Source organism: Heterocephalus glaber, unplaced genomic scaffold, assembly GCF_053883595.1.
Source record: "Heterocephalus glaber isolate CG9 unplaced genomic scaffold, H.glaber_assembly_v1.0 deba00001481, whole genome shotgun sequence".
Lineage (NCBI taxonomy): Eukaryota > Metazoa > Chordata > Mammalia > Rodentia > Bathyergidae > Heterocephalus > Heterocephalus glaber.
The window spans coordinates 14,735,340-14,760,107 of NW_028258317.1; the positions used below are offsets into that span (position 1 = coordinate 14,735,340).

General features: G+C 38.4%; 1 protein-coding gene and 1 non-coding gene across 3 annotated transcripts in view; both read right to left on the minus strand.

Annotated features, from left to right (window-relative positions):
- The window catches only part of Frmpd1 (FERM and PDZ domain containing 1), a 168,408-nt gene that overhangs the window by 122,815 nt on the left and 20,825 nt on the right, over positions 1-24,768 (minus strand). The gene's annotated exons all lie outside the window — the stretch shown is intronic.
- On the minus strand, positions 13,163-13,309 carry LOC147825825 (U4 spliceosomal RNA). The gene has a single exon (XR_015440159.1). It is a non-coding gene; the product is annotated as a U4 spliceosomal RNA (small nuclear RNA).

The following is a 24,768-nucleotide window of genomic DNA, read 5'->3' on the forward strand; positions in this document are numbered from 1 at the left end:
CTGGTACATTAAAAGATATCTAAATGACATAATCAATTTTCATGAGTGAGAATAAAATATAGTTTCTAGGGGTGTGGAGTTGGGTGATAATATTAAAGAGAAATACAAGGAATGATCACTATGAAGTCAAAGAATGATTACTATTAGAGGAATGATGCTTCTGCCTTGGAGCCAAGGCAGAATCATAGGCTGAATCTCCTGAACTATGAGTCACATTTAACCTCTCTTCATTTAAATTGTGGATATTAGGTATTATGTCACAGCAATAGGAAAGCTAAGTAATATAGGGACCTCCAGATTAGTTCCTAAACAACCACGTTTCCATTATGGTCCTTCTGAGCTCTAATCTTTGGCTTTTTCTCCATTATCAGTCCTGTTTTGGCCCTCCAGATTTGTACACTGATCTGGCCTTTCTACTTGGAACTATGTAGTCTCAGAACTCTGGCTCAGTTCATTCTTTTAGATGTCTCTATAATCAACTCTCCTGGATCCAATCCTTAAGGGATTATCTACAGCCAAAGTCATCCAATTCAATCTCTTTCTCTTCAAATCCAGTCTGCAGAAGGGAAAGAAAAGGGGAATCACTATATGGCCTGCAATAAACAACTTAAATGCTGGTCCTTTTAAGTTTGGTGCATTAAAACAAGTGTGAAAATGGAAGGAAAAGGAGGTAGAGATGGAGAAGAATTTGTAGATTTTCTGGTGTCGAGAGCAATTGTACATAATTTTGGGGAAAAATCATTTCATGATTAAAAATAATGATTAGGCTTTGTTTTCTTGCCTACAGGCTGGCTATGACATGCTGAAACATAACTCTATTTTTGCCTCCAGTCACAGCTGAGACCTCAATGGTTTCCGTGATGCTATTATAGTCAAGGGCAAGATTACATCAGGTGAAGACATCCTGGTTCCTTGAGAACCAAGTAGTATATGTGCTCCTGAAGTGAACACCCTTGAGAACCAAGTAATGAGAGAAAGGTTTCACCTGGTGAGGGACAAGTCCTTATCAGCTTAATTCATCCCACCTACGATTGTAAGAATGCTCTCCTTACAGTTCCCATCAACATAAGATCCTCATCGACCTAAGATCTTCATCAGCATAAGATCTGCATCATGGGATTACCACCACCCCCTAAATCACCTGATGCTCCCTCCAATTATTGTGTGTACCCAATAAATAGTGGCTAGGTCTGAGAGTCTTTGTCTTTGCCCAGTCTGAGGCACTGACCTCCTGGCACCTCATATACTTGGAAATTATGCAAATCTCTGTTGTCTTCTTTTCTTTAGCCCTTGCCATCCCCCCTTCTAGGCAGTCAGAGGGTTGATCACCCTCTGATATTCTGGTGATGATTTCTTCTTATGAAAAATAACTTAATTTAGGACAATTATGGAGCTCTTAATCTAGAATTGTTTGCTATCTGGTTCCTATCAAGAGTCTCCTTAAAGTAATGTATATCTGAAAACAAAAATAAAAGTGAAGATTTTTAAATACTAATTCCTAGATTCTCTAAATTTTGTTTCTGTATCAATTCAATTTTGATTTGCATCAATCATCAGGAAGTTACATCCTAGTTCTACATTTTTGATACCCCATAAGAAAAAAATTCACAAAAGTATGATTTAATAAAGTGCTCTTAAAAAGAAATAAGAAACCATTAGTTATCCAATACAATTGATAAATAATTCACAATAAGATCTCTATACAAATGAAAAGTCTGCATTCTCCCTCCTACCACTTCCTTTATAAGCAGGTTTATTGTGGTATTGAGGAATCCTTTGATTGGTGAGAAGAGGGATAGATGTGAGTATTCATGCCTTACGGAGGTACAACAAAAATTCCTAACAAAGAGATGAAAGAGAAATGGAGAATATCATAAAGCATAGAAAGACAGTTATCAAACTAAATACCACATAGCAGAAAGAATAAAAGGGAACTAAACACTGAATGTAAAGGTATATAAAAAACATAATTTATCACCATTCAGTCAGATTTACCCTGGATATGCAAAGTTGATATGTCATATGACATAATCAGTGTCAAATCATCTGACATTAAATCAGTGTGGTGCTTTTCTACAAAGGATTGTGTTTAATCAGATAATCCAAAATATTGATAGGTACACAACATATTTGGAACCTTTGAGAAAAAAGTGTAATAAAAATAGAGACAATTGGGCAGGGAATTTAGCTGTGGTTTTACCACCTGCTGTGCAAGTGCAAGGACCCGAGTTCAGTCCCCAGTACAAAAAAAAAGAGAAAAATCAAACAAATGAGAAAAAACCTACCAAGGAAATTACTAACTCCAAAAAAAGCTAGTTGTTATACAGGAAGGCCATGATATGTACTTCTTGGCCTCCCAGTGAAGGAAATTTACATATTATAATAATGTACACTAAGCAAATGAACAACAAACAAAAAATATCAGTTAAATCTAGAGGATGATGGAGGTGAGAAGGAGGAGAAAGCATAAAAACTAAATTCTCATCCTGCTATAATAGGAAAATATATCTCTATTATTCCAACAGGCAATGCTTTCAATTGATAATATATGGTGGAATAGGCATGCTACTAGAAATATGGAGGTAAATAAAATAGAAAACAAAATAATTAAGGGTAGTTCTCTTTGGAGAAGGACTGGGTATTAGGGAGAGATGGACCTTGAGACACTGATTCATATTAAGTACTGTTGTTAAACCCCTCCATTATGGTGGGAGCGCAGCACAGATATTAATAAAAACCACAAACAAGACTTTTCTTTTTTTCACTTTACAACACAGCACTAGTTCTCGGGGGTTTGTTTTATATATATATATATATATATAATTTTGATGAAAACAAAACTATGTAAAGAATAGCCTTAGCCAATGGTTATAAGGGCTTAAGAAAGAGGACTTTCTTATACATTATTCATGAAGTGAAAATTTATTACACATTTCTGGAATGCAATTTAGCTACATGTATTAGAAGCCTTCCTTTAAAAATATATTTTTGATTCAAATAGCCCTCTTGTAGGAATTTGTCTTCTGGATGACAAATTTTAGTTTTTAGTCTGACCAGCATCCTTTCCTTCAAGGAATCATTCCTTCGTTATTCAGTAGTAATCTTGTTTATCTAAGATTTCAGGGCAGCTGACCACACCCATCAGGTTGGCATATAAATAATTCTTGGGTAATCGTATTATTCTGGTCCTTATCATTAGGACTGGTTCAGGGATGGGCACGTGACCCAGACTGAGCTAATCAGTGTTTCTCTAAGATTTTTGCTAGAAGCTACCAGGAAAAATACTTTCTGTACTTTCTAGAAGTATGAATTTTTAGAACTATGTAAACTGGCAGCTTCCAATGGCCACTTTTACTACTTTGTGAAGATAGAGCTGGCCTGAGAATAAAGCCTACAGAGAAAAGAATGGATCTGAGAAGGATGAAGAGAAAGCCATAGCACTTAATGATATCATTTGAGCATTTGAATCTGGATGTGCCCGAAGCCAATATATTCCTGAGAATTTCAGTTTTCACAATAAAAAAGTCCTTGTTCTCTTAAAATGACTTGACTTGGGTTTTTGATATTACTAGCCTGAAGAGCAGTAACAATATAGAAAACATCCTGACTAGGCCAAATGATTTATTTATAAGGATGTTCATCAACATATTGAACACAATATTAGGAAAGTGAATGCAAGTTCAACAATAGGATATTATTAAATTATGGTATATCCATTAAATAGCACAATAAAAACTTTATTGTGGAAGAATAATTCATGGCATGAGAAAATGTTCCCAAAATATTTTATGTAAATAGTGGGTTCAAAAGATATATTAAGTAATCTTATTATTGTATATGCTGAATAGCCTAGGTATACAAAAACACTAGACCAGTAATTTTCTTTTTTTATGAACTATATATATATGAAAATGTATTACTTTTGTTATATGGAAAAAATATGAAAATTATTTTAATTTTTATTCAATAGTTAGTAGAAAGAAATTTAAAATTTGTGAAATTATTATTTCATACTGTGTTGTTCAGTGACCCTTATAGCAACATCCATATTGGAAATTCCTTAGAGTTTAGAGCTAAAAAAGATAATAGTATCTTTTTTTTCTTTGGGACTGGGTATCGAACTCAGGACCTTGTGTTTGTGAGGCAGGTGCAGGAACCACTGAGCTAAATCCCTGGCCCTAATAATTGTATCTTTTGACAAACCATCATGCTTCCTTTTATCAGTTAATGAAAGCTATCTAATGCATCACTGGTCTTTTTTTGCCTGGGGTGCCAAGAAAATCTGAGTTACCTTTATTACTAAATGACACTTGTTGCCTAACAGCCACAAATTCTACAGCTTCACAGTCTATCCTTCTGACATCAAATCCCTTATTTTCTCTTCTAAATTTCTTACCAGTTAATCATAGACATACAAAACTGTGCAATCTGAATACAATTAAGAAATAAAGGCCAGGGATTTAGCTCAGTGGTTTCGCCGCCTGCTTCGCAAGCGCAAGGTCCCAAGTTTGAGTCCCAGTACCAAAAAAAAAAAAAAAAAAAAAGAAATGAAATGATTTATATGCCAACCTGATTGTTGTGGTCAGCTGCCCTGAAATCACATAGATAAACAAGATTACTACCAAATGATGAAGGAATGATTCCTTAAAGGAAAGGATGCTGGTCAGACTAAAAACAAGTTTCCAGAAGACAAATTTCTTTTGTTTCATCTCACCACTCACACAAACACCCTCTTTGTGTTCCATAAAGTTTTTCTTGTTATTTCCCAAATATGCCTTGCACTTTAAGGTCAAAGCAATTTCCTTTTTCAATTTTAAATCAGCTTTTATTAAGATATAATTTACATGCCATAAGATTCACCTTAATACACACTTAGCATTTTTAAATATGCTATTTTTTCTTCTTTTTCCATTCATTGATCTTTTCTTCTTCCAGACCCAATGAAACCACACCCAGTAAATCTATGTTTAATTTCTCCTTCTGTAGGAGTTTCCATTTGCCTTTGTTATAGCACTTAGCACATTATAATTGCTGACATTTGTGTCATGTCTACTAGAATGTGAGCTCCTGCAGGTCAAAGTGTAAGTCCAAGACCTTTATCACCCACTAAACTGTCTTTCAGAAGATTAATCAGTCCCCAGAAGTAATCGTGCTGCTTCGAGAAAGCTGATTATACCCAGCATTGACTAACACAGGGTCACCACAACCATGAAAGCTCTACCAAAAACCAACTAGATACTTTCTGCTTGAGTTTGTCAGAATGCCTAAACTTTGATGCAAGCTTCCCATGATGATCTCTAATTCCAGATGCAGGGATCATAAGAAAGTTTTATACTCCAGAAAAGGATATAGGTGAAAGCCTGATGTAGACTAGCTCTAAGGAACATCAACAATGCCACCAGTATACCATATTCCATTGGCTTGAAGGCACCATCAACTATAAAACTCTCTGGGTTGGCAACTAATATAGCTACCTTGGTGGAAGACAACTTGATACAGCAAAGAAGGAGAAAGGATTTAGGTCCAGGCCCTACTTTTCCATAATCCTAGTGCATGATGTTTGGCAAGCTGCTACCCTTCTTGTTGCTCCAGTTTCTTCTCCATAAAATAGTTTAGATCAGGTCTATTGTTCTAAATGTGTGCTCACTGAGCCAGCAATATCAGCACCATGTAGGAACTTGTTACAAATGTAGATTCTACTCCATCAGAAACACTGGGTGGGGCCCAGCAATCTCTCTTTTAACAAGCCTCCGGATAATTCTGATGCACAGTCAAGTTTAAGACCCACTGGACTAGTCATTGTATATTTCTATAAGTGAAGTAAGTGAAGCAGACACAAAGAAAATGTAGGCGACTGAGGAAGATGTCAGTGCTCTGGGCCACTAAGTCCCAGCTCCTGAAATGGGTTGAAGTGGCAGCTACTCTATGGAGCAGACAGAGTCACAGTTCTCAGTCTTCCCTTCCTCCAGCACTAGACAACCCATAGTAGGCACACTGTGTCCATACTCAGGGCACTAGCAATGCAGGGCCACTCATCAACATTATTTTTGTTTGGAAAATATTTGGTATTTGGGGGCTGGGGATGTAGTTCAGTGATAGCATGCATGAGGGTCTGGGTTTGATCCCTAGTACCACAAAAAATTGATATCTGATGCTTTTCAACATTGAAATAATTCCCACAGGAAAAAAATCAGACCTTTATCAGACCTCTCTGTATTTAGTTTATAGTTTAGTGCTTTTAAAAAGGGATTTTGAAAGCTGAGTGCACATCTGTAATCTCAGCACTTGAGAGGCTGAGGCAGGAGGTTCACCTCGAGTTTGAGGCCATCCTAGGCTATGTAGTGAGTTCAAGGCCAGCCTGAACTACATAGTGAGACCCTGTCTCAAAAAACAGCAACAACAAAAAACAAATGAATAACAACAAAAAAAGGATTTTTAAATTCTCAAGGCATCAATGCAGATATTATGGGTGCTACATAACATTTAAGAGTCTAGGATATTTAAAGTTCTTCATCCTACTTTGCCTTCCACTTTGTTTCTCTTTGAAGCATGCAATAAGTAACTCACTGTCTTAGTCTCTTTCAGCTCCTATAACATAATAGCACAAACTGGGTGGCTGATAAACAATAGACATTTATTTAATACCATTCTGGAGTTTGTAAGTCAGAGGTCAATGTGCCAGCATGATCAGCTTCTGATGAGGCCCTCTTCCAGGTTGCAGACTGTTGATATGTTGATGGGCTGCTCACATGATGGAAAGAAAGAACTCTGGTTTCTGGCACTAAGTCCATTCATGATGATTCCACTCTCATGATCTAATCATCTGGTAAAGGCCTCCTTTCTCTTAATACCATCACCTTGAAAATTAGCCTTCAACACATGAATTTGGGGGGGATGCAACCACTCAGTCTGTAGGACTTACCATACTTCACCAACTCTGTGGAACACATATTGACCTCTAAGATTAGAATTTGTAGGAGTGATAAGAGTCTGATAAGTATTTTGTATCTATAAAATTTGTTTTATATTTAAATTTTAAATACAGTTGCTAATAACCAAACAAAACTTCTTGGATCATGTAGCCTATTAGTGAAACACCTTCATCCAATTAAGCTATTTATTTGTTTGCTTTTAAAACTTGATTTCTCAGGTCAGGGATTTAGCTCAGTGGCACCGCACCTGCCTCACAAGTGCAAGGTCCTGAGTTCGATCCCTGGTACCAGAAAAATAATAATAATTTAAAAAGTAGACAAAAAAAGAAACTTGATATCTCCTTCTGCCCCCTTCTGTCCTTTTTATCTGTGTCTTCATTCTTCAGAGAAATTTGCAGTAAGATTTCCCCAAAGACGAATAATATGTTTACAAGTTCTCTTTTGTCCTGAATCCAAGTGTCTCCTTCACATTTTCCCATAAAACTCCATCCTGCTGCTGCCCCATCCATTATCACAGTAGCAGAAGGAAGAAGACTAGGATTGGAAGGATTGTTAGCATATCCTTGCAACACAAAACACTACAGCAAGCACTCCGTGGAAATCCAAATTTACAACAACTTGGTGAAAAAACACAAACACAAAGACTTGTTAGTCTGAAAATTATTTTCTTTCTTTAATTTACATTTTCTTAAAAGCCTACTATGTGCAAAAGAGCATGCCTCATTAGTAATTGTGCTCTGAAAGTATTAGAGTTTCCTATTTGTCTGAGCCTCAAGCGGCTTTTAATTGTACCCTTGTAAGTCATGGTCCTATTCCTGAGTGCCCAATACACACCCAGCTCATTGTTTGGTCATTCAGTAAATGAATCAAGTTGAGTTTAAGCCTGGTTGGACTTGCTGATAATCCATAGGTACCTCCCATTCTTCCCATTACTTTTCAGCCAGCATAGGTGACACAATAGCCACTACAGAATTCCCAAACAAAATCTGGCAACTTTGTCATAGCACCTGGATATGTATCCTTTGCCCCCATCATCCCCAAACTATAAAGATTAGGAGTAACCCACTTTGAGGGAAGGCATGATTAAGTAAAATTGAGTTGTTTAAAAATGGAAACTCAACAATGACTGGAGATGAGAGGATCCTATCACTTAAGACTCACCTGCACAGTAACATGAGAAGGTGACAGAGATATAAACAGCAAGAAATAAAATTAGCAGTGGTGCTATTATTTCAGAAGTTGAGGAGAAAAGTAGAGGTACAAGAATAAAGGGGAACCAAAGAAGTGTCTTGGAGGTGTAACACAGCCTTTGAACTAGGAAACTGAAAGATGAGGGAAATACTGCAACTTGAGGTATTGAGGCAAAGGCTTAGTTAGGCTGGAAGACAAGGTACAGGGGTGGGAGAGGTGGAAGGACTATGCTTCTGTGGGACTATGGAAACTGAAATAAATAACCCTGGAGAATACAGAAAAAAAGCAAGTTAGCAATGGTGACCTCCAAGTTGGAGGAACTGGCATTGACCATTAAAGCCCAGTTATGTGTGGATATTCATTACACAAAAGGTAATGAGGACAAACTTACAATAATCACCTGCAAAGAAATGTCTGAAGTCTGAACCAGTGCTACTCAAACTACAAAATGCACATGAATCTCAGGGGCCTTGCTAAAATGCTGATTCCAGGGCCCCAACCCCAAAAACTTTGATTCAGTAAGTGTTCGGTGAGGCCTCTAAATTGCACCTTCAGCAAGTATTCTGGTGATCTTCTGTTACTACTAATCTGCAGATCACACTTTCAGTAGCAACTACACAGCCAATGAAGGGGGACAAATACTCTGGCCAGGAAATGAGAAAGCTGTGAACACAAGGAGAGTCACTCTTTGGAAGAGATGTCCCACTTCATCCCCTAAGACAGCTGCAGGGAGGAAACTACACTACACTGCCTATCCAAGTTTTCTCTTCTCCATGCCTGTGACTACAGTTTCTTCCACTTCTTATACATTTTCCCCAGGTCCTTTGGGTTCTGACAGCAATTTAAAACAGTTTTATCAATAGGACCCTGGGACATGGCCAGTTGTCTTCTAAACATTTAGGATCTGTCTAGGCTTCAGGAGAGTTAGGCTATTGGTTGGCTTCATTTATTCATGTTGATGTCTGGGACCAGGAAATCGAGAATACTCCTGAGAGGGCAGGGTTCTCTGCATGCTTGCTGAAGCAAGCAATATACAAGACTTTCCTCAAGTGACTTCCTATTAGGGAGCTCTCTGCCTACCTTTCATTTAATGTACTTTTTGAAATCAAGCTGAATTCTGAAAAAAAATCATCACTGTTAAAGATAGGATCAGCCTATTATCTTATTTAGGGCCTATCCTTGAGAATCAGACTGAGAAAAGCAAGCACCAGACAGGAACTGAGTCTTCTAACACAGGGGATTTAGATCATCTTTCAAACTACTACCCCTTCTGAAGCAGTTGGTACAACTAACTACCCTATGCTGTGAAGGGAAAGTAGTAAGTTCATGTAAGAAATCCTATGTTTACACTTGGGAAACTTGCTCCAACTACTATTGATGCCTCACTCCAAGAACATATGAAAGAATGTTCCTTTGATGAGTGAAGTCAAATATTTCCCAACTATTTTAATTTTAAGTGGTTTTAATTTTTTTCAACATTTGTTAGAAGATAGAGTGTGCTGCAGAAGGTAAGAAGTCCTATAATGACAGGTTGATTGAAAGAGATCATGCATGAACCATGGGAGGGAGGAAGGTGTATGTTCAGAATTCAGTTCAAGTTACATCAATGCCATAATTATTGTCCAAGCAGCTCTCTGGGCCAAACCCTGTGCTGACAGGGTAGAGAGCACCAAAATAAGAATGAAACAGTATCTCAAATCTTTTCAGTCACTTACATTAAAAATTGATTTTTAAAAAGTTTTATATTCTTCATCTCATTTTATTTCCATAATAACCTTACAAAGTAGGCACAGCAAAAATTAATATTATCATTCTACAGTTAAACCGAGATTCAACAGTTAAATTATATGCCCAAGGTTGGCCTTCACCCTTCATTATTTACTAGCTTTTGTTATCAAGTGTGTGATAACTATTATACTTACAACCAGGTTTCAAGGGCAACCCCTCTCTCTGAAATCTCTAGGATTTATGACTTTCAAGACATTAACATCTAATATATGGCATAATTTAGCCTTCTATGTTGGTTATTCTCCATTTGTATGTTTCACTTTTCCTTCTCCCCTCTATAAATTTTTGCTCATTTTTTTCTCCTTGTTCTGTGCCCTGAGAGGACTGCCTCTGTGACTATATCACCAAGTCACCTTGTTAGGTAAGTTTGGTGAGGGAAAAGAATGAGTGAGAGATAAAAGGGCAGCAAACAAGAGAATAGGGTTATTTATTTTTGCCCCAACTCTCACTGGAAACTGCTAATACTATTTCAGTTCCTTGCCCCTTAGGGGTTAACAGCTTCCTACTTTTGCTACTTTCTGTATGCCTCATGAGTGCACTTGATGCCTTTGACCCTGCTCACACCTCTACAAATAGTGCCATCATTAAAGTCTCTTCAGTCACCTCAGTTAGATTCTGTTTCTTACTATGACCCCAAACCATATATATCTCTTTCCTCTATACCCCTAATCTGTAAGAATAAACCTAATGCCTAGAGGAACATAGTGAGCCTAAAACATCCAGTCGCAAATTCATTGATTTTTCCCTTTTAATAATTAATGTTTGTTTCTCCAGTGCTTATTCTACCTTGAGCCCTTGTTTGTCTGAGGCCTGAACATGGGTGATGGTCTGTCTCTTAAGTAGATTCCCATCTCTAGGGCTTCCACCTCCAATCAATTCTATCCACAGTTTGTTCCTGGTTTGTATTTCCTGGTGCATGACTCTAATCAAGTCATTCCTGCAATGTTCTTAGTGAAGCACCCAGGGCTCTCACCCATGTGCCCAGCAGCACCTAAGACTCACTATGTGTTTCTGTGTGCTCTGTTCCCTATCCTTGCACCAAAACCTATGATCTGCATTTTTGTTCACATGGTTTCTTTAGCTTAGAAGGGTCTTTACTTTGAAACTCTTTGCAGATTTCAAGGTTCAACCAAACACCACTTCCTGCTTGATGGTTCCCTGTTTCCTTATAGAGGAAACTCTCCTAAACCTTCACTGGCTTCTTTCTTTCTTTCTTTCTTTCTTTCTTTCTTTCTTTCTTTCTTTCTTTCTTTCTTTCTTTCTTCCTTCCTTATAGTAGTCAGCATGTTGAACCTTAGCACAGTAATCTGTACCCATCCTATCCCACACTTCATTCTAAGCACCTTTCCCAATCAGAGGCTGTCTGGTTCATAATGGTGCCTCCAACAAACACAGGAAACAGTACAGAGCAGGTCTCAGCTCCTATGCAATGGATGAATAAATGCATGAATAAATCCAATTTAACATCCCCTCAGCACCTAACAGCCTCCACCATGTAGTCAGACTTTAAAGTACTTAAATGATCAACTGAAAAAGCAGAGTAATGAATGCTAAATGTCCTATGTGAGGTCTGCACATTTGCCTATTTTGTACGAGTATCCTCAATATGATTTCGTATTATTTTATCATATGTCATTTAAAAGAAGGTCTCTTTTTGGGAAAAATAGTACCATAGACATAAGCATTTTTAAAACTAAATGTTGCTAAAGCTAAACAAGGGCCTAAAAGAGGCTTTCTGAAGGGCAAATGTATGCATGCAGCTTTGAAATATCCTACTTCTTTCTCATTTCCCATCAGTCAGTTCCATCCTCTCCTTGCATCCAATTTTGCTTAATGAGGCTACTGCAATGTATTTATTTTGGAGTGATTGAATTTAGAAAGACATTCATCTAACACGCAATTGCTGCCACAAGCTGAATGGCTGAATCATAACAGGGATGATGGCATTAATCCAAGGACAGCTGTTTCTTATCATTTCTAACACACACACACACACACACACACACACACACAGCTCAGTCCAGGCTAGAGTTTCTACCTCAGTTGTAAGATGGGACTGATAGGACCTGAAGCATAAATGCTTCTGGACAGGTGGTGGTAGACAAAAGGAAAAAAGAAGAAATGTCCTGTGAGGGATTAACTGTTTGGTTTTCAGAACTATGTCTGTCTGAACTGAACGTTTTGGATGCTCAAGAAATTTTAATTTTAATGAGCTAATTCAATAAGGACAGCAAAAGCATCTGTATAACTAACCTTTTAATAGAGTTTACTAGTTTGTTGTCATGATTTGCCACTATTAAAGAATAACAAAAACAATTCTGGCACACATTTATATGTGACCTTCTAGTTTACAACATGCTTCCACACTCACTATCTCAAGTAAATTAAGCAGCTGCCCACATGCCCAGAGTTCAAGGGTTCTGTGGTTGGAATGTGTCCCCAAAATTCATTTGTTAGAAAATGAATGCCCAATGCAAGAGGATTGGGAGGTGGGGCCTAATAACAGGTGACTGGATCCTGTGGGCAGATCCCTCATGAATGGATTAATGTCCTTATGGCTGGAGTGCAGAGTTATAAAATTGCATCTGTCTTTAGGTTTACTCACTTGCACATTCCTGCACTCTCATCATGTGAGCTCTTTGCTTACAAGGCACCAAGAAGGCTTTCACCTGAAGCAAGGCCCCCAACCTTGAACTTCTGAGCTTCCACAACTGTAAGAAATATTTTTTTTGGTACCAGGGATCGAACTCAGGACCTCGCACTTGCGAGGCAGGCAGTGGAACCACTGAGCTAAATCCCCGGCCCTAAGAAATAATTTTTTTATTCATAAATTATCCAGTCTGTGGTATTCTGTTATAGAAGAAAATGGACTAAGCCAGGGGCATATGAACTATGGTTCTCAGGGAGTAGGGGAGCCTCTTCCTAAAGAAATCTTTGATGTTTGCCTGCTTCAGATACCCAAAGCCCTCCATGAAGTCACGACTTCTTTGAACGAGGATATTTTCACTGTGAAAGCAACAATATCTCTGGAAAGGAGCACACAGCCAACTCTGTGACTCATTTATACCTGAGTATGAAGATACTATCTCTCAGTAGAACAGCTGGCTGAGATTCTGAGCAGGTCATAAATGTAGTAGGAGAGCAGGATCCAAACAAGTAAGGAATAGTTATATGGCATTCTTCACTAGTTGCAGCTTTTGAGGTAGCAGGAAATGAGCAGAGTGGTGTTAATTTCAATATAGGACATTAATATTCTTAAGAACAATAGAATAATGTGCCACCTACAGCTACATACCTTCCAAAGGGAAGGAAATGTTACAAGAATTCCATGCTTTAATTAGCAATAATTGCACTTCGGATAAACCTCACTGGCTACAATACTGCCACTGTGCAAAGCTAAGAATTCAGCGTTTTAAAAGCCCGGGGCTAAAGTAGGCCTGGTGGTGCATGTCAGTAATCCCACCACTCAGGAAAATGGGGCAGGAGGATCACTGAAGTCTAGGCCAACCTGGATTATATAGTGAGTTCAAGACCAGCCTGAACTACATAGCAAGACACTGTCCAAAAAACAAACAAAAAATTAAAATAAAAAATAAAAGTCCTGGGCTGCCGGAGTATCTCGGTGGTAAAGTGCACGTTTAGCATTTGGAAGTATCTGGGTTCAAGCCCAAGCACTACCCAAAAAAAAAAGAGAGAGAGAGAAAAAATAAATAAATAAAAGTCCTAAATTTGAATCACAGTGTATCTTACTGTAAGAAACACTCATTCAATCACTTATCAATCCTTTCTGTAGCCAATGAGCTAGACAACCAAAACTCGTGGAATATAATGAAAGCACACTCTTAGCCTATTGCCCCTTTAAATCTATTGGGTGGAATAGGAAGAACTCTTTCTCTGCCACTAGAATGAATTTTAGCATGCCTTTGGACTGATCGATCACCCTTAAGTAGCTGAAAGTTTCACTTTAATACACAATCACAGCCATAGTTTCAATTCAGTGAATTAAAACATCTACATTTGTGTAGTAACAGAAACATCTGACCTCATTCAAGGGGCTTTTCCCAAGTGGGAAACCAGGATGTAAATCTTCCTGTTGGTACACTACTGTCTTGCTAAGTGGGGTGGGAGGAGGAGACTGAGGCCAACAGAAAGTTCTTGCTCGATTGGGACCCAGCTGAGAAGGCATCACATTCCCTAGGCCTAACAGCTGTCTAAAATAAACTTAGTCTTCTGTGGAACCATTGTGAATTCCTCAAACCTGGCCCCCACCAACCTTGTCTCCAGCCTGAGGATGTGTGAACCTGAGCAAAAATATCTTACTGGGCCAGGAGCTTCCTCTCCAAGCACTAGATATCCCTATAGGCTGCATCCAGGTTCTCCTATGCTGGGGCCTACTCACTTCTTATCAGACAGATCTAAGGTGCTTCTCGAACTGACTCTTTCCTGCAGGGACCCAGAGCTGATCCTTGGAGCATTCTTTGCCTGAACAAATTGTGAGAACGTCCACCAATTTCCAAGCAGCAGCATCCCTCATTGGCTCTGCTGCCAAAATATTAGCCAGCCTGCTTTTTTCCAGTAAATTTCTAGGGCAGGCGCCAGATCAATCCCCTGGGCCTCAACTGCAGAAGACATTGCTCAAACTGAGTGGTCCTATTGAGGAGAGGTGGGCACCCATATACATATTATTTACTCCCTGAAGCCAGGAGTGGCACTTAACGCACTAGCTGCTTGCTCCAAAGAATTCTTCTTTAGAAGCCGCCAACCACCATATTTTTGACCTTTGTTATGGGAGAGCATGCAAGAGTGCTGTAGCCACTTTCTGCTAAGTCTTGCTTTAAGTTCCTCTGGATTATCTGCCCCACTACTTTGGGCATATGGTAGCTATTGTGTCTTGATCCTTTGTAGAACCTTCCAGTCTAACAGCCTGCTAAAATCCATTCACTTAACAGCAAATATTTTTCTAATGTGGGCAAAGACTTTATGAACAAAACACTGATTGCATGGGAAAAATTACAAAGAATCAACAACTGAAATCTCATCTTATTAAAAAGCTTTTGCACAACAAAATAAACTATCAACAGAGTAAAGAGGCAACCCATAACACGGGCAAAAACATTTCCAACTGTTCCTCAAAGGGTTAATATTAGAATATATAAAGAATTCAAAAAAATAATGCCACCCAAATTTAAAGACCCAATCCAAAATTGGGTATCTGAAATGAATAGACACTTCTCAGATGAAGAAGTACAAATGAAAAATAAATTTATGAAAAAAAGTTCAACATCACTGGTCATCCAAGAGATGCAAATTAAAACAACACTGAAATTCCATCTCACTCCAGAAAGAATGGCTATCATCAAGAAATGAACCAATAACAAATGCTGGTAGGGCTGTGAGGAAAACGGAAACTTTCTCCACTGTATCAGCAAACAATTATTGAAGGCCCACCCCTGTTTAGCCCTTTCCTGTTCCCCACCTCCCTTCTCCTCCTCATCTATTCTTCATTTTCCTGATATCAAATGTTATGTATGAAGAATCAATCATTCCCTCTCTCTTTTTTCTTCCCTCCATACAAATTTTCAACAATCATTTCAGATACATGTGAGAAAATATTTCATTTTCTATATCAAAATATCAAACAAACTGAACTGAAAAAACAAAATTAAAATTAAACCTACAATAAATAATGGAAATATTGGATGTCAAATCATCTGACAAGCGTACAATTTTTTTCAACACAAAGCACTGAAAGCTGTCTGTTGGGAATTGAGTTCTTCAAAGTGCTATTGCAAACAAACCTCTAAAATATGGGGAAGAAGATACTTAATCATGTGCTTCTGGTACACAGAGCCTCAAATAATAAGAAACAAGCTAAGGATAAACAAGGGCCAGTTGAAAATTTCATTATTGCTGAAAACACAACATAACTGCCATACTTCCTGTAGCATTTAAATACAAGTATTTAAAAAGGGTACAAAAAAACAGGAATTGAAAGGAATACAAGTGCTCTAAGACTGCTCCACCCAACAACTAGAACATCTAACAGGATTTCTATATCATGCAACAGCTGTCTACTTTGCAGACCCTGTGATATACTGACCTCCAAAAGTTTTTTAAATAATCATGATGATCAATAGTTACCATTTACTTAGAGCTTTTCTTATATCTGTTGCTAGACTAAAGCACTTCTGGTACACGTTATTTAATTCTCACAATGGTCTTGTGAAGAATACATTATTAATACTCGTTTTATGGATGAGGGAAATGAGCCTCTGTGATTAAGACACTTGCCTTAAGTTGTGTACTATGCAAGTGACAGAACTGCTAATTACACCTGGCTCTCAGTAATACCTGAGCTTCCACTATGATATGATGCTCTGCCCTGAAGGCACAAAAAAGCAAATGCTCCACTCCTGATTTACCTATTTGTATAGAAGTGAAGAGGGAAAAGGAATTCAGGCCTCATCTGGAAGCCTCTGGCTTTTGTTTTGTTAAGGGCTACCTTTACTTAAGTGACCATTTGATTGCTGTGGGATTAATGAAACCTCCAGTAAGCACAATGACCGACACTCTGTCATAGAGTATGGTTGGAGGGCAGCTTCCAGCTGTCTCCTAATTATCTCTCATTGAACAATATGACAGCACTGTCGGGGAAAGGAGGGACCTGTGAATACTTAGGTTCCCCTCATCCCATATATTCAACTGGCACCTACAAAAAGTAGTATGTAGGTAATAAACACCTTACTATATCAAGCTAACCCACCAAGACAATATGGCAGAGTCCCCACATATGACTGCATCTCTTTGAACTCAGATTCTCTGAAGCTTTTGCCCTCCCCCATTTCCACATGAATACCTGTGTATCTGATTTTCCTACTCTATCCCTTATCTTTTCTCTCACAAATATTTGTTTACCACCTGCTATATGTCAAGCATTGGACTAGGTACAAGGACATAGGGATTAAGACTTGGTCTTCTAGTCTGGTAGATAAATCAGACAAATAAGCATACAATTGGCTGGTGGTGAATGCCTGTAGTCTCAGCTACTTGAGAGGCTGAGGTAGGAAGTTCACTTGAGCTCAGGAGTTCAAGGCCAGCCTGGACAACATAATGAGACCTTCATGTCAAAAATAAATAAATAAATAAATAAATAAATAAGCAAACAACCAAACTATTGTCAAACTGGGTTGGGAGTAGTATACTGGAGATAGGTATAGGTACAAGGGGGACACATATCACAGAGAAGATGTCAGGGAAGGTCTACATGAGAAAAACGAAATCTTTTTCACCTTTCCTGTTTGGAATAGATTTGATCTCCATTCCAACCTAAATTATACTGTATTCCACTTTGGATCTCTGCCATAGAGCCCTGGTGGCATTTTGGCTTGTATTAGTCACTTTGGGCTAGGTTATCTCTTCCATTCCATTCTGTATAGTTCACCTCACACAAATACTATGCTGTGCTGTGAAAGAGGAAAATGACAAAGCCAAACCCAGAACCAGTTCCTTGGGGAACTCATAGGAGGAAAGCTAGGCCAAACAAGGGATAGATAAACCCGGTGCAGTGGTGGAGAACATGAGATGATAGCCCAGGAGGCTCAATATGTTGACAGTTGAAAGCGCTTTTGAATGGAAGGATAATATGACAAAGTTATTTTTGCATGGATTTTGGCTGAAGAAAGAGACAGGGAGACCAGAGAAGGGGTGAGTGCAGTAGTCCAGTTGAAAGGGACTATCATCACTGATGAGATTTGGCATTTTGGACGGAGAACTGCCACTATTGGCTCAGAGGCTGAGTGTTAATTATTTATGTGTCCCCTATTATATCTAGCACTGTTTTCTGCCCTGAGTAAATTCCACAAATATTTGTGAAATTGGACCACATTAAAGATTAAATTTGAGAGTATGAATTTATGTCTTGCAGGTGTTTCATTCTTTCTGTTTGAATCCTATCACCAAGTCATCCAATTCCAATTCACAGACTGTCCCTGCCCAAAGCTGTCATTATCTGGTATTATGGGGAACTTCATTCACAGTGGCATCTCATTCACCATCCTTAATTACCTCATGTACCATTTTAATTGGTTTGCAGTTGTCTATACTGACAGACATGGATTCCTTTCTGGAGTCAACTGGGGCTGCTCCACCCTTTCTTGCCAGCTCAGTCAACTGGACCGTCACTAGCTAAGAAGAGTCAGGAGCCTGCTGAGCTCTCAAGCACATAAAGAATGGGCTCTTATGGGGAGTTCTAAAGACCAGAAGGCTTCTAGGACCCACAATAGGACAGCTGTACAGTAAGCTCATAGTCCCTTTATGGGGGGTATATCTAGGAAAGATTGGAGGACAGTACAACAGTGGCAAACTGTGGGGACCACCTCTAGTGTGACCTGAGAATTCCAGATCAGGTCTGATACTTGTACCAGGAGGGATATTTTTAAATAAAGATTACCCATTTGGAAAATAATCCACCTCAAAGGATATGCTTAAAATAATGGAATTAATGAGGCTACAGGGTCTCCTGAATCCAATCAAGTAGATGGATTGGACTAGAGTCATGACTTCAATTTAATCAAAAGATAATTGTGACTAATTTTACCAAGCATTTACTATGTGCCCGATACTTTTCTAAGCACTGAATTTATATTAAAATATCTAACCCTTAGAATAATCCTATAAAGAAGTACTATTATTATTTCCATTTTACAAGTGAGGAGACAGGCATAGACAAGGTTGTTGCGAACAGGTGGTAGAATCCAGAAAGCCTGGCTACAGCATATATTGAATGCAGCACTCTCCTACCTTTCTGAATTCAGATTATCCCTTTATCTCATCACTGTGATCAAAAGGACTAAGGACAAAAGACAAAAGAGATCTGAATTATGACTTCAGACTCTTTGAAATAAAGATATTGAGGGTCAGCATAGCACAACGGGAAAATCTTGAGTTTTTAATCCAAATAGATTTGGCATGGAAAACCATTTCCATCATATATTAGTGATCACGGGCAAGTTACTTAATCTCTAAAGATTTCAGTTCCTGGGTGTAGGGTGAGGTAATAACAATCTCCAAGCTTTTTATTAGCAAAATAATGTACCTAGTCCTGAGCCTGGCACAGTGTGAGTGTTCACTAATGATCATTATTGTGATCTGTGTGCAGTCTGGAGGAAGGACCAAAGAATAAGATATCCTCCTATATCCAGAAGTGTTGAGAGGAAAAGAATGCTAAGTCTGACAAGAGTTAGTGAGTCCTATATTACCCGAAGCTTGGTGACAATATTCCTCAGACAATAGCCACTTTTTTTTTTTTTTGAACTCTGGGTTCACCAATGAGTTGAGGCTTCCATTCTAGGACTGAGTTATCTCCACTGCTCATGCTGCTCTGCCCTCTGAGATCTGTCTAATCTTGTTGTTCAGTTTCCTGGAGCTAGGGATGGGACTGGGCACTTCTGCTAATCAGGCCCTATTTCTAATATAAGAATTCTCCATAATAGATTTCATGCCATCTCAACCTCTGAATTCTGTGCTTGACTTTCAAGTGGATAAATCCAACAATTGTGTAATTGATATTTCTTTCCAATGTAGGGGAAATTAAAATATCTTTCTTTAAAAAAAAATAAAATATCTTTCTTTTCATGGTGAAGCAGCAGTATGTAATAGAAAGTGGCCTGGGATCTGAGCTTTGTTTCTGCCCCTTATTAACTGTGTGGCCAGGAGCAACTTCAATATATCCACTCACTCTTTTTTTGTTTGGTTAGCTTGGCTTTTTTTTTTCTTTCTTTTAAAATAAAGTCTTGCTATGTGGTCCAGGCTGGCCTTGAACTCACTATGTAGCCCAAGCTGGGTTCAAACTCACAATCCTCCTGCTTCAGTCTTCCTAGTGTTGAGATTACAAGTATGTGCCACCACACCTGATTACAATCTACGCCCTCTTAACCCTATGAATTCTTAACATTATGAGATTTTAAAAATATGATCGCATGTTTTGATTACAAAGAAACACATGAATGGAATGGAAGAGGTAATGCTCATGGAAATTTTATTTAGTTTGTGAAATTCTAACAATGTTAAATAAGATTGTTCTAAACATTTGGGGCTTGGAGACCTAGAATTTCAAGACTGTGAAGTGTTGTCAGTCCTAATGGCAACAGTGAGTGATTCTGAAAGAATTAAAAATGAGGTAGTCTCTAAGTGCTAAACTAGGACATCAACACATAATGGATCAGAGCAGAGATTTTCTAAGTCACCTTAAAGAAACAGAATAGTTCTCAGACCAGGAAAACATGATGAAATCTGAAAGCAGTTTAAAGAAAGGAAGCTCAAACAGAGGGTTGATCAGCCATGAAAACATGAGAAAAGAAGGTCAGAGTAGCAAACTTTGGTATTGCTTATTTTATAACATCCCGGACAGAGGGGTTAAGCTGAGGGTGGTTAAGAAGGTGACTTAAGGCCAGGGATTTAGCTCTGTAGCACCATGCCTGCCTCACAAGGACAAGGTCTGGAGTTTGATCTCCGGTACCACAAAAAAAAGGTGACATGGGTAATTCTGGTGACAATATCTTCCTATTATAGAGGTCTAGGCCAGATGTCTCTAAACATTTTTTTCATGTTTTAATTCCAAACTTATCAAGCAAACCAATTATAGTTTAGCTTCTCAAACTATAGTTTTAGATCCACCTACAATAAATGAATACACTAGCCATTGCATATGGGCATCCTTTGGCAATTGAATTTCTTATTGCAATTAATAAACTGATACCTGAGTATATAGGGCCTGATTATATAGGACTTTTCACATGGCCTTCCTACAAGGCTAGGATGCTCTAGTCACAAGATTTAAGCATTTGATACCTATGGCAATTCTAATTTTCCTGTACATTACCATTAGTATCCTGGTTATAAATGGCATCCTTGAGAGCTTCAATTCACTATTAAGTGCTGATAGATCAGATTTTTGAACCTGATGGGCAAAGAGCCAGAACCTGTACCCTATCATGAAGATCAGGAAGTAATGCCCCACTGTTAAAGCCTTTGGCGTTTTGGAAATATTTCAGCAGGTCTTTTCTGTAGTCATTCAGTCCTTGTCAATGCTCACATCATTCCTTTTGTAATATGACAGAAGGAACTGACCCCCTGCTTCTCCATGCAATGTAGGGATCCCATTTGTGGCATAGCCTACCAACAAACAAAATAAGCCCACCTTCTTTAGGCCTCTCTCATTGGGATCCCAACCTGTCTTCCTCACATTACTTCCCATTACTCCCCTATACCCACTCTGTATTCTGAACTTGGTCTTTGTCATGTTGTCCATCTCTGCCTAGGATAATGATTTCCCCTCTACTCCTTAAGCTCACATGCCAAATCCCATCTGTGGTTTAAGACTCAGGCTAGATTCCCTCTCTTTCATAACCACTTCTGTAACTGATATTCTATCTCAGAAGTTCCATATCTCATTTCTTGTTCACTTGTATTTTTCTATCTTATGTTAGAGTCCCACCATAAGAGTGAGGTCTCCAAGAATTTCAAAAAAAGAAGTCCTCTCTGTGCTAAGAACATTGTTTTCTTAAAAGGAAAATAATCTTCCTGGGAAATCAGATTCATTGTCTTTCATTTAACAAGTATTTATTGAGTGCCTCTATGTGCCAGGCAATGAAATGTAATGACAGAAAAGGCTGACAGAGCCTCTTCCCTCATGCAGTTTCCAGTCTAGTGGAGAAGACAGATACTAAAGGAGTAAACAATTAATAAATTACAGCACTCATCAGTGCCATGAAGTATAGCAGACATAGTGCTGTGAGAGGACAGAAGAGGTTTTTCCTGGGAACATTACATTTAACTTAATACCCAAAAGTAAATCAGAGTTAGCCAAAAGAGGAGAAGGTCCTCAAGACAATATGAGCTGAAAGTTCTCAATGATCACTATCACTGAGCAGTGATGGCCTGGTGCCTGATCTGCTATCCTGTCTTCAGATAATGCTATGAGCAAATTTATAAATATTTTTCCTCTGACTCTGTTTTCTAGCTCTAGGTAGACCACTCCTTTACACTAACAATCATCAAAATATAATTTGTTACATTTAAGCTTTCTTAATCAAAATTACTTGCCCATTAGGCAACAGATTTTGCTTATTTGTTTCATGTTAATTTCCACAATATCATTCTCAAGTGGTAATAATAATTTCATGCTTTAGGTATTTTTATTGTCAATCTCATCTACCACCTGTAAGATATAAAATCTTTTTTTGTTAACTGTTGTATCCCCATTGCTATGATCCCTATTATATAATAGGTGTTCAATATAATTTCACTGACTAGATACAAGGATGGATGGATGGATGGATTTTTATCTTCCCTCTTACACTAGTGTCTGTAAGAGCACAGTACCTGCCTAGTTCACAGTAGAGTTCCTCCAGCACTTAAGACAATGCCCTGGACATGGTCAATAATCAACTAATGCATTATTTGAAAATTAAAAATCATCTAGCCTTTGATTGAAATTTTCCATGCCCAGAAAGAACTCTTTGCTTTTTTCAGGTAGATGGTGCCAGTTGAACTGCTCTAGCTGTTAGAGTCGATTCCATTCTTGGGCTAATATCTGCCTCCCCACTGGTGCTAATTCTGCCCTCTGGACCTAGGAATGACAACTTTACATTCTCTGCCCTGTGGCAGCCCTTCTGACATTGAGAACAGTGACTGGGTTCTCTGCAGTCGTTTACAAACAGGCTTCCTCTCCAGTGTGATCTCAAATACTTTAAAATACTTTGAAGTACTTCTAGCATACTTTAAAGAAGGACACAACCCACATAGGATTGTGAGGTGTTATGAAATCCCTCAGAGAGCCACTGTGCAAGCAGGTTCTCTCTCACATTTTGGAATGCAGACTAGAACTGACAGTGATGACAATAATTAATATTTACTTCATAATTAATTATGGTTTACCTGCTAATCCACATAACACCTCCAGGATATAGGTCACAGTTTCCCAGCCTATTAATACTTGAGAAAATGAGAGAGAAGATAAAATCTAAGTGTATTTTGCACACTGCAGACCACGCAAAGGAGAGGACCCCAGTACTGATTTTTCAGTGCTTCAGGAGCCCATAAGTAGGCTAATCTGTCTGCAATTACCAATGGCCTCACTCTTTGCCTGATAGAATCACTTTGGATCCAAACAGATCTGCAAAGTGCTGTAAATTCTAGGATGACGGGTAAAGGGAGAAGAGCATGCAGAAGTCAGACAACTGAGAGTTTAATGAGCACCAAACTTTGCTTTAGGCTCTGTGTACTGAAATATGTCAATGGTGTTTCCAAATATAACATCTCACATGTAACAGGCCCAAAGCTATGCATACAGGTTTAATATTAGTATTTGAAATAAAGAAGTATTAGCTAGGGACTCAAATATCTTTTTGTTACACATAGCTTTTATTATAGTGGGACTTATTCTGAATTCTCTTAGAACTCAAACAGTTGAGTCAAAAAGTCTACTAAAATAAATGTATATATTTGATTTCATTGATTTCATTGTACTGCAAATACATAAGACATTTTCAATGATTTAAAAGGCAAAGAATACTTTTCAAATCACTAATAATTTGGTGAGTCTTTCGGGCTGCCCTACCACTGCCCTCAGTGCAGAGGACCAGAGCCCTGCCCAGCACCAAGGAAGTGAGCAGTGCAGGCACCAGCAGCACACCTCCCTCCCACCATGAAATGAGAAGACACATAAACAAGTCTCAAAACCAGACTTCCAGATCACCTAAAACAACCCCAAAGAGAAACGAGATGTAACACTCTGATACTCAATCACCTGGACTGACTGAACTGGCAACAAAAGAAGATCTGAAAAAAATGAAATCAGAAATAATTTCTCAGATAATAGCAGAGATTGTGCCCATAGTGCAAGACATGATTAATAAAAGTAGAGAGGACACATATTTTAAAAAATAGAGGATCTGAGGAACATAATGGCATCCCAACATAGGAAATAAATGGAATCCATAAAACAGATGCAAACAGATTTCCAGGAGATTAAAAACTCCATTGAAAGTTTACACAGCAGAATGACCCAATGTGAGGACAGAATTTCAGATATAGAAGATAAGATTGCAAATAGTGACTTGGAAAAGAAAAATTTCTTTAAAATAGTAAGGCACCACAAGAAATCAATCCAGCAGCTGCCAGATGATGCAAAGAAGAATAACATAAGACTGATCAGAGTCAATGAAGAAACAGGAGAGAGTGCAGACAACATAAAAAACTGTTCACAGAAGTAATGGGAGAAAACTTCCCAAGCAGGTGAAAAGAACTTGGCATACAGATAAGTGAGGCATATAGGACTCCAACTAGCCTTGATCAAAAAAAAATCTACACATAGGCATATAATAGTTAAGATTCCAGAAACCCAACAGAAGAACAAAATTCTACAAGCAGTTAGAGAAAAGAAACAAATCACATACAAAGGAAAACCCATCAGAATCACAGCAGACTTCTCAATGCAAACCCTCAAGGCAAGAAGAGCTTGGAGTGATGTACTTCAAGCCCTAAAGGAAAACAGCCTCCAACCCAGATTGATGTACCCTGCAAAACTATCTTTCAAAATTGATGGAGAAATAAGACACTTTCATGACAAAGAGCACCTTAGGAACTTCATGAATACAAAACAAGCACTCCAAAAAATTTTAGACAATATCCTAGGAAAAGACAAGGATCACAACCCCAGGAAGCCCAGCAGAATGAATCCATCAGGTATGACAAGAAACTAAACGCAAAGGGGGAGAGTCCAACAAAAAGAGAAAGTCATGACAATGATAAGTCAATACATATCAGTTATAACCATCAATGTTAATGGTCTCAATTC